The following is an 11,888-nucleotide window of genomic DNA, read 5'->3' on the forward strand; positions in this document are numbered from 1 at the left end:
GCTGTGGCCTCGTTTCAGTTCTGATCTCCAACTTTTGCTCCAGTTCTCTTATAGCTTTATCCCATTAAAATAGGTTTGCTGATGAAAAGTTGACCGCTATGCACCTTGCATATGGTTTTACTGAAGGCAATGGAAGAGCGATGTAACGCTGAACTGCTGGAATTCTTGCGTGTGAGACAGTCGATTGTGTTTCACTGTACACTCTACCATAATTATGGTTGTTGACTATTGAACAACACCAGTTCTGCACCCTTTGTGTTGCATCACTCTGTGCTTCATTTTATATCTTTTGGTGATTGTATGTAACAGGCTTTTGTTATTTTATTAATAGCTGTTATTTTTCTGCAATGGTAGTATATATTTCAGAATAAAATTCAGTCGTAAGTCGCACAGATATTTTCATTTCACTTTGCCGGTTTCGACAAAACAAATTTATCTTTTTCAGAAGCCTACAAAACTGGGGATATTATAAATCATTAGACCTTGGATATATACTTCCATAAAGTATAAGAAGTGTGTTATAGAAACTTACTTAGTATTGATTTAGCAGATATCAATATCTTCTTCACAGAAGCATAATGCCATGATATGTCCAAAAATGTGCATATTGTATGTGATTATTGTAAACACAGATTGGCAGTTTGATAATTTACAATAAATGAATCATATGTGTACATGTCAAGCTGTTCACTAGAGATGTGTTTCACAGTGGCAAAAATGAACAAGTGGTCATAGCTCCTCAGATACACACTTTAGAGACCATGTTTACTGCACATTCTTTCCTTGTTTTGGTCCATGCTACTATCTAAGAAAGTTGACTATCCTACGATCTTAGCAATAACAGTACCAGTACATGTACTCCGTGTCAGAGGAATCAGAACGGTTTTCACTTGTAACTTTCGACCTTTTCGTTTCCAGTACAGGGTTCCTTACCTGAATTTGGCACATTTATCCTTCTCCATCATCGCAGAAAGTTTGTAACATCGTCACGGGATCACACTGTGTATACATACATTTACAGGCGCTGGCGTTCCGTAGTGCCTTTGGATTAAGTTTACAGACATGGATTCCTACGTAAGACTTGATACACTAGGTCCTCTCAACAAGTTCTAGTGTGTGATATGAATTGTATAAAAGCACGTAAAAAGTATAACTAAGGTATGTAAAGAAAATATAAATAATACAACTGAAAAAACATGGTACATAGTTCTAATATCTAAAAGTAATGGGCTAATTCTCACAGTGTCAATGTAGTGCTCTGCCGCAGGCCATTTATTGATCTGTTACAGCTGGCTGTACGTACAGTGTTCCATGCATCTTTCATCGACTGTACCAGTAGTTTGTCCGATGTATGAAACACCACATTCACAGAGAATTTTGTAAACCCCAGCTTTCGGAGCATCAAATCATCGTCAACGGAACCAACAGCGTTGTTTTATTGGGTAGAGGACAAAAAATCACTTTTACTTCGTGCTTGCTAAGGATTCGTCATGATTTTAACGATAGGCTTCCCACGTCTGGCAGAAAAGTCATTGGTTTAAATTTTTCTATGTCTTTTCTTGCATTCCGTATGCTCCATGGTTTCATTCTTCAAAGACTCTCTGTAGGTGTAAAAACTCGTCTTGCACACTGCTGTCGTCAGTAATGATGTGTGCTCTGTGAACCGAAGTTCTGTGAACGGCCATCGTCTGGGAAGGACGATGGCAGCTATTTGCAACTGATTATAAAAGCACATTCGTCGGCTTCCGATATATGGCAAATCCCAAAGTTCCGTCATCTTTGCGCCGAATAAAAATATCTTAAAATGGAAGACATCCCTCTATTTCGATTTTCATTGTATACTGGATTTGTATATGGATGGAATTCAGGTGGTTTAAAAATTCTTGTGGTTTATCTTCACCAACGGTGCGCACTACAAACGTTTTGTGTACATACCTCGAAAATACTGCAGGCTTCAAGCTAGCAAATTCCAGTGTCTTTTCTTCGAGGTCCTCTGTAAACAAATAATCCAAGAAGGGCAACAAGGAACTATCTATTGTGAGACCGTCAATCTGTTCAAAACTTCGTTATTAGTGAAAAGTATATCAAGGTCACTACATTCAACAATTCTGAAATCTCTTTATCAAACTTTTGCCAATACGAGATAAGGGTTCTGGCAGGGGAACCTTTGTGAATAAGCATGCAACATGGCAGCTGACTAATAGATCAGAGCTGTTCATCTTCAGTAATTTTAGTTTGCCAATGAAGTAAGGAGAGTTGCGTGCACGTGATGAGCACGCTTTTCCAACTGAGTTCTTAACAACGACGCTAAGTGTTTGGTACAGTCATTACTTGGAGAGCCAATATTACTCATTATTAGAAGCGTAGGAACACCTTTTTTGTAAATCTTTCAAAGTCCATAAAGCTTCGGAAGAACCGTACTACTTGGTTTCCATCTTGAGAGACTTTCTAGTTGAAAGAGAGAGGCGTTCAGAAGCGAAGCAACTTCCGTACCACCTGGTTAATGTGATCTTTACTGACTTCTGATGTGTGCTAACACTCAGTAAACGGTACATGTTAATCACGATAGCCGTTACGAGACAGTATTACAGTGACATCAGCATTATCAGCTTTAAGGACCACCGTCTGGATATCGTGGTGAATCTCACTTACGGCAGTCTTCTCTGCCATAGACACACTAAGTGATCAAAAGTATACGAACACCCCCCAAAACATGCGTTTTTCATATTAGGTGCATTATGAACAGGTGCTCGATAGTGTTAAAAGATGAAATCGCCATCTCCGAATTGCTCTTCAACAATGGGAAGCAAGAAGGTGCTTACAGCGTCAATGTAGGCCTGTGTTGTGAAAGTGCCACGTCAAACAACAACGTGCGCAAGCCCCCTCCGTTAAAAACACGACCACACCATAACATCACCTCCGAATTTTACTGTTGGCACTACACGCGCTGGCAGATGACGTTCACCGGGTATTTGCGATACCCACACCCTGACATCGGATCGTCTCATTGTGTTCCGTGATTCGTCACTCCACACAACGTTCTTCCACTGTTCAATCGTCCAATGTTCCCGCTCGTTACACCAAGCGAGGCGTCGTTTGGCATTTACCGGCGTTATGTGTGGCTTATGAGCAGCTGCTCGACCATGAAATAAAAGTTTTCTCACTTCCCGCCTAACTCCTATAGTGCTTCTAGTAGATCCTGATGCAGTTTGGAATTCCTATGTGATGGTCTGGATAGATGTCTGCCTATTACACATAACTACTCTCTTCAACTGTCGGCGGTCTCTGTCAGTCAACAGACGAGGTCGGCCTGTACGCTTTCGTGCTGTACGTGTTCCATCATGTTTTGACTTCACTATCACATCGGAAACAGTGGACATAGGGATGTTTATGAGTGACACCCAATCACCTGACCTCGTTCGAAGTCCGTGAATTCCGCGAAGTGCCCCATTCTGCTCTCTCACGATGTCTGATGACTACTGAGGTCACTGATTTGGAGTACCTGACAGAAGATGGCAGCACGGCTTGTGGCGGAGTGGTTACACGACAATAACATCAATGTAATGGACTGGCCTGCACAGAGTCCTGACCTGAATCCTATAGAACACCTTTGGGATGTTTTTGAACGTCGACTTTGTGCCAGGCCTCACCGACCGACATCTATACATTTCCTTAGTGCAGCACTCCGTGAAGAAACGGCTGCCCAAAAAAGCTTCCAGCACCTGACTGAACGTATGCCTGCAAGAATGGATGCTGTCATCAGGGCTAATCGTGGGCCAACACCATATTGAGTTCCAACGTTACCGACGGAGGGCTCCAAGAATTCGTAAGTCATTTTGAGCCAGTTGTCCGGATACTTTTGATCACGTAGTGTATATTACTCCTTCGTGGGCTAGCCTTCGTAACAGCCCGGTAAGTTTCACATCGTATATCATCTGCTGAATCAGCGGAAAGTGGTCGAACAGCTACTTCAACGGCGCTAATGGACGCAGATATCGGCAAAACTTGCAGAGTTCAATCCTTTGCTTAAAATCGTGTTCGTAGCGTCGTCCAAATCTCTACGCACCGTAGTAACGCCTGAGCGTTGAATAACATTTTCTTGCTGAGAAGACGTCTCAGGCTAGCTGAACCTTCCAGTGGCTCGATGTGGCCACCTTACGAACCTAATCTGATTTCGCCATGTTGTACCATCTACCCAGCTCAATAAATAAGTAAATATATTTGTCTTCGTCTTGTAATGCCGGAAATGCATATCCTCCTATTTCCATCTATTGTACTATAAATTTTTTTCCTTATTTTGTTACCTGAAGATATGACATGTCTGTGTCTTTATATATTGTAATTGTTTTATATACATTTATGTCGATGTATAATTGGTTTTTTGTGTAAAGATTATTTGTATTTTTACGCTGGGTCTGGCCTAGGGAAAACTATGCTATCGAACGATTACATCGATAGGTCGTGTGGAGAACCAAAGTGTTTAGGATCTTTGGTAGTGTTAACTCTGCCGCGTAGAGCGCGGGCAGAGCAGAGTCTGGATGGAGTAGGGTGGTGGAGCAGGTGTGTTGTGTGACGCTCCCGCGAGTTGCCGCGGGTTTGGCAGCATGTAACTGCGCTGGACTTGCTATGACAGTCTCTGACACAGTGTCGCGGACGGGAAGCATTAGCTGGCGCACATCAAGAGCCCGTTTCGCCTGGTGACCGTGTCGAGAAGAAGGCGCGCCAACATTCAGCTTCTGCAACAGCGACGGCCGACAATTAGTAACTGTCGCCACCTCCTCGATCGACGACTTCAAACCTTCAATCAACTAACAAGGAAGACTGGAAGCACGTAAAGTTTTAGAACTGTATGGCAGACCTCAGCTTTTCAAACTGTTCAATTTGTCTCACAAAATTACAGGAACATAGCATGAACCTTTGTTGCTCATTGTCCCAATTGCATTACCAAGCAGGGTCCCTTTCTTTTCCAGAGTGAACCTGAGTGTCGTTGAAATTCAAACGCCAGCATTAAAGTCATATCATTCCATTTCACTGCTTTAATTTCAAAGTTCAGTTAAAGTATTCAAAGCTGGCTACAATATTTAGATTACACAAGCACAAATTAAGAGTGCGAGTTTTGTTACCATATTTTAGCTTACCTGTGACTGCAGCTCAGCTTGGTACATACTAAATTTTACTATTGTTAATTGTTCAGAATCATTTAATTCAAGTTCAAAGTTAATTCTCTTATTTCTAAATTGCGTAGATTCAAGTAGCTTTTGAAATGATTGTTGAGGTAGCCCAAAACTAACCTTATTTTATTGAATTTCGTAGTGCTTCAGAAACAAAGTTCACTATTAATTTCAGTCATTAAATTAACTTTCAGTTTTCCGGTTTTATTCATTCTTTTGCTAGACAGAGTGTAGCGAAATTTATTACTTCTGACAAACATTCAGTTTTCACACAACATGCATCAACCTTCAGGTTGCCACGCTTTTAGTGCTAATTATATGTGCATTAATCTTTCATTTTCAGTTATTATAGTAGTTGTCCATAGGACTGGTGACCGTAATTTTCCCCAAATTTCATATATCTAATTAACGCCAATTAATTGTTAATGTAACGACCGCACATTTACTTTCTTTATTCTTTTTCTCAAAATTAATTTCCACCAATTTCATTTGCATTTTTCCTTTCATTTAGATCTAACCCTTTCCTCCCTCTTTACCGACAGATTAACTTCGATGACGATTACTTTTCCCAAATTTCCATTAGGTGCACGCAGTTTAATTTTTATTTATTTATTATTTTGAGCTTTTCCTCATTACAGAGGCTTATCTCCAATATAATAATTTACTTGGAAATTACAATACAAACAATAAACGTTCTTAAAGTATAATCTCAAAATATTTCTCCAGGTGTTTCGATCTTGTGTGTCCTCTTCCTCTGCCCCCATCCTCCTCATTATGTGCTGTACATTTTGGAGCCAGGTTGTCATAGGTCGTCCTCTTCTTCTTCTCCCCTCCGGTTCCCACTCCAGTATCAATTTTGGTATTCTGGTTTTCTCCATTCGTCGTACATGCCCGTACCACTGTAATTTCTTCCGATCCATTACGTCATATATTCTTTCCTTTATTTCCATTCTCCTTATTACTTCGGTGTTCCTTATCTTTTCTCTCCTGGAGATACTTGCCGATCTTCTTCAAAAGTCCATCTCTAGAGCTTGTAATTTTTTAGTGTGCTTCATGTTAATTGTCCAGGTCTCCGTTCCATACAGAACCACACTCTCTAATAGGGATTTGAATATTAGTTTTTTAGTTCTGCTCATTACATGCCTGCTCCATAAGACTGAGTTAAGCATCCCAATGACCCTCCGTCCACTACTAATTCTTTTATTGATTTCTGACTCTGATTTTCCCTCGATTTCAAAAATGGATCCTAAATAACAGAAAGTGTTTATCTTTTTGATTTTCTTTCCTTCAATGTATAGCTCATCTGAATCATTACTCAAGTATTCTGTTTTTTGGTAATTAATCTTCAAACCCCAAGTTTTGTATGCTACTGCTAGTTGATTGCACATATAGTTAACATCCTCCCCATCTTGTGCTACGACTACTTGATCATCAGCAAATAATAAATGATGTAGGTAAACTCCATCTCTTATTTCTAATCCCATACTATTACATTTACGAGACCATGTTCTAAGGTTAATATCTATATAGATTTTAAATAATGATGGTGACATGGGACAGCCTTGTAAAAGGCCTTTGCTTGTTCTAAATTTCTGTGAAAGTTTATTACCAACTTTCACTTGGCAAATGTTATCTTTATACATCTGTTGTATTATTTTAATCAAGGGAGGGTTTATGTTTGCCATATGTAGTGCTCTCCAAAGTAATTTTCTTGGAACAGTATCATATGCTTTTTCTAGATATATGAAAATTAATCCTATATTTTTTGATTTTTCCCTATGTTTCTCCATAATCTGTCGTAATGTGAAAATATGGTCTACACATGATCTCCCAGCCGTGAATCCACATTGTTCTTCTTGGGTTCTAAAATTTTTTTTCCAGTTTGTTTTTAATTAATTTCGCAAAAATTCTCATTAATGTGTTTGTAACACAAATTCCTCGATAGTTTGAATAAATTTTGCGATCCCCTTTCTTAAATATTGTATTAATGTAACCTAGCTTCATCTCGTTGGGTATTGAATCTCCATGTATCATTTTGTTGAAGAGCTGTGTTATCAGTTTCACAATTTTGTCACCACCATATTTCAGACACTCCAGATTGATATTGCCTGGTCCTGGTGATTTACCATTCTTTCCTGTTCTCAACGCCAGAAGTACTTCACTTTCTAAAATCTGTATCTCATCATCTTCATGTCCTTTGTCTTCCCCTGTTCCTTCTTCTAGATATTCTTCTCTGTCCTCATTTAATAATTTTTGGAAATACTCTTCCCATTCCTTTTGTGTTATCAGTTGGAGATTAGTTTTGCTTTTTGTATCCTGTCGAAGCCCTTTCAATACTGACCATGCTTCTTTTGCTCTCCCAAATCCTAATTTGCTATTCACCTTGGTACATGTTCTTTCCCATGCTTCATTTTTTGCCATCCTTATTTTTTTCATCACTTCATTTTTCTTTTCCTTGTATATTGATCTTGTTTCTTCTAATTTATCATTCAACCACTGAAGGAACGCATTTCGCTTTTCTCTAACGAGGACCTCTAGTTCCTCTGACCACCACTCTGCTGCACGGTTGTGGTTGCTATCTTTTTTACCCAACACCTCTGTTGCTATGATTTTCACATTAGCTTTTATATAGTCATATATTTCCTCTGTACTTCCTTCAAATGATTCAACAAGTTTCCTTTCCATCCTGGCCGCAAAGAGTGTTCTGATACTTTCGTCTTGTAGGCTGTCAATATTAAAAGGTAAATTTTCATCTTTCTCAGTCTGGTTTGTTTTATTTATGTTACTTGTATCACTCCTTGCATTCTTCCATGGCCAGAAAGACTTCATTTTAACTAGATAGTGGTCTGATCCACACTGGGCTCCTCTATAAGGTCTGACGACTACTGCTTTGAAACTACTTGTTTGCATGATGATAATATAATCTACACTCCTGGAAATGGAAAAAAGAACACATTGACACCGGTGTGTCAGACCCACCATACTTGCTCCGGACACTGCGAGAGAGCTGTACAAGCAATGATCACACGCACGGCACAGCGGACACACCAGGAACCGCGGTGTTGGCCGTCGAATGGCGCTAGCTGCGCAGCATTTGTCCACCGCCGCCGTCAGTGTCAGCCAGTTTGCCGTGGCATACGGAGCTCCATCGCAGTCTTTAACACTGGTAGCATGCCGCGACAGCGTGGACGTGAACCGTATGTGCAGTTGACGGACTTTGAGCGAGGGCGTATAGTGGGCATGCGGGAGGCCGGGTGGACGTACCGCCGAATTGCTCAACACGTGGGGCGTGAGGTCTCCGCAGTACATCGATGTTGTCGCCAGTGGTCGGCGGAAGGTGCACGTGCCCGTCGACCTGGGACCGGACCGCAGCGACGCACGGATGCACGCCAAGACCGTAGGATCCTACGCAGTGCCGTAGGGGACCGCACCGCCACTTCCCAGCAAATTAGGGACACTGTTGCTCCTGGGGTATCGGCGAGGACCATTCGCAACCGTTTCCATGAAGCTGGGCTATGGTCCCGCACACCGTTAGGCCGTCTTCCGCTCACGCCCCAACATCGTGCAGCCCGCCTCCAGTGGTGTCGCGACAGGCGTGAATGGAGGGACGAATGGAAACGTGTCGTCTTCAGCGATGAGAGTCGCTTCTGCCTTGGTGCCAATGATGGTCGTATGCGTGTTTGGCGCCGTGCAGGTGAGCGCCACAATCAGGACTGCATACGACCGAGGCACACAGGCCCAACACCCGGCATCATGGTGTGGGGAGCGATCTCCTACACTGGCCGTACACCACTGGTAATCGTCGAGGGGACACTGAATAGTGCACGGTACATCGAAACCGTCATCGAACCCATCGTTCTACCATTCCTAGACCGGCAAGGGAACTTGCTGTTCCAACAGGACAATGCACGTCCGCATGTATCCCGTGCCACCCAACGTGCTCTAGAAGGTGTAAGTCAACTACCCTGGCCAGCAAGATCTCCGGATCTGTCCCCCATTGAGCATGTTTGGGACTGGATGAAGCGTCGTCTCACGCGGTCTGCACGTCCAGCACGAACGCTGGTCCAACTGAGGCGCCAGGTGTAAATGGCATGGCAAGCCGTTCCACAGGACTACATCCAGCATCTCTACGATCGTCTCCATGGGAGAATAGCAGCCTGCATTGCTGCGAAAGGTGGATATACACTGTACTAGTGCCGACATTGTGCATGCTCTGTTGCCTGTGTCTATGTGCCTGTCTTTCTGTCAGTGTGATCATGTGATGTATCTGACCCCAGGAATGTGTCAATAAAGTTTCCCCTTCCTGGGACAATGAATTCACGGTGTTCTTATTTCAATTTCCAGGAGTGTATTATAGAACGAAGTTCTTTGGTGTTCTGTTGCCAAGTATATTTATGAACGTCCTTATGTATGAAAAATGTGTTGGTAATTTTTAGATCAAATTGTTCACAAATTGCAATCAATCGTTCCCCATTGTCATTATATTCGTCCTCTCCATGTTTTCCTACTATTCTACAAGATTCTCTAATTCCTACCCTTCCATTCAGATCTCCCATGATAATTTTTCACTGTCATTAAGGTCGATAAGTGAGGGGGACGTTACAGTCCGAGCAACATTTCATTAATCTATTCATTCAAGGCTGTCCTGTCTATAAGATTTGTTCTTTCCTGTGGTGTCAATATTCGTCTGCGTTCTGATTCAGGTCAACCCACGTGTTCGGCTTTCTAAGTGACTGTGTGTGACACGTCTCCTTAGAAAAATTATACATGACTGTGCTTAAACTGACAGACAATATTTTTTAGCGCAACGCAATCTGACTTTCAATAATCCCCACAAGAGAATGGCCCCGACTAAATTAACCTATACGTTTCACAAATCACTTACCTCACAAAAATCTTCGTTATTAGAACTACTGCAATACAGCGAGCGCCACTAATGCCAGCTAAATAAAAGATTCAAAATACTGAACGCACTAACTACTGATAGGCACAGTTAGCAAAGGAAAGATTTTCATAGAGAACAAATAATGTATTTACCTTAATAGTGTTCAAAAGTCATAATATATGTAGCAGTTCATGACATCCATTCTTACAAATGTACTGTTTCTGATGGACACACGTCCAGATCATCCGCTCTCAACAATCCGCCATCTCACTTCCCCACATCCACAACTGCTGGCGGATCACCTCCAACTGCGCAACGCTACGCGCAGTTAACAGCCAACTGCCCAACACTACAATGGCCAACAACAATGCAAACCAGCCACAGACTGCACACAGCACAGCCAGTGATTTTCATACAGAGCGCTACGTGGCGTTGCCAATATAAAAACCTAAACAGCCTACTTACATGATTCAGCTGAGACTGCCACAGTGGTGCGGCCAGCTGTGGGAGTCTATCAGAGGGCGCCGGCAGTGGCAGGTTACCCTACCCGTGCTTTACGACGGGCGTGACCCGCGCCCCGCGGAGGCACCGATTTGCTCGCCCGTAGCCACGCCTCCTCGCGCAGCTTGTCCTCACCCACGCGGCGACGAAGATCGCGTGTCTGATAGGGGCGCCAGGCATATGCTTGCGTTCTGTTCACACGCTTCGGGAGTGCCGAAGAGGCGAACACTTATCGACCGTAAAATAACTGCACATAAAATACCTGCTTACCTTATCAAACGTCCTACAAAATACCGCTTGTGCTCTACAATACCTGTTCTGGGCAGGGAGGTGTAGAAGTATGCAACCGGAATTTCCCTATAGATGGTGATAGCCGTCAGTGTAGTGCGCCATCTTCTTCCTGTAACGGCAAACGACGAATGTCAACACACAGTAATCCAAGTTACACTACTGGCCATTAAAATTGCTACACCACGAAGATGACGTGCTACAGACGCGAAATTTAACCGACAGGAAGAAGATGCTGTGATATGCAAATGATTAGCTTTTCAGAGCATTCACACAGGGTTGGCGCCGGTTGCGACACCTACAACGTACTGACATGAGGAAAGTTTCCAACCGATTTCTCATACACAAACAGCAGTTGACCGGCGTTGCCTGGTGAAACGTTGTTGTCATGCCTCGTGTAAGGAGGAGAAATGCGTACCATCACGTTTCCGACTTTGGTAAAGGTCGGATTGTAGCCTATCGCGATTGCGGTTTATTGTATCGCGACATTGCTGCACGCGTTGGTCGAGATCCGATGACTGTTAGCAGAATATGGAATCGGTGGGTTCAGGAGGATAATACGGAACGCCGTGCTGGATCCCAATGGCCTCGTATCACTAGCAGTCGAGATGACAGGCATCTTATCCGCATGGCTGTAATGGATCGTGCAGCCACGTCTCGATCCCTGAGGCAACAGATCGGAACGTTTGCAAGACAACAACCATCTGCACGAACAGTTCCACGACGTTTGCAGCAGCATGGACTATCAGCTCGGAGACCATGGCTGCAGTTACCCTTGGCGCTGCATCACAGACAGGAGCGCCTGCGATGGTGTACTCAACGACGAACCTGGGTGCGCGAATGGCAAAACGTCATTTTTTTCGGATGAATCCAGGTTCTGTTTACAGCATCATCATGGTCGCATCCGTGTTTGGCGACATCGCGGTGAACGCACATTGGAAGCGTGTATTCGTCATCTCTATACTGGCGTATCACCCGGCGTGGTGGTACGGGGTGCCATTGGTTACACGCGTCTGTCACCTGTTGTTCGCACTGACGGCACT

The sequence above is a fragment of the Schistocerca americana genome, chromosome 4 (genome assembly GCF_021461395.2).
Source record: "Schistocerca americana isolate TAMUIC-IGC-003095 chromosome 4, iqSchAmer2.1, whole genome shotgun sequence".
NCBI lineage: Eukaryota > Metazoa > Arthropoda > Insecta > Orthoptera > Acrididae > Schistocerca > Schistocerca americana.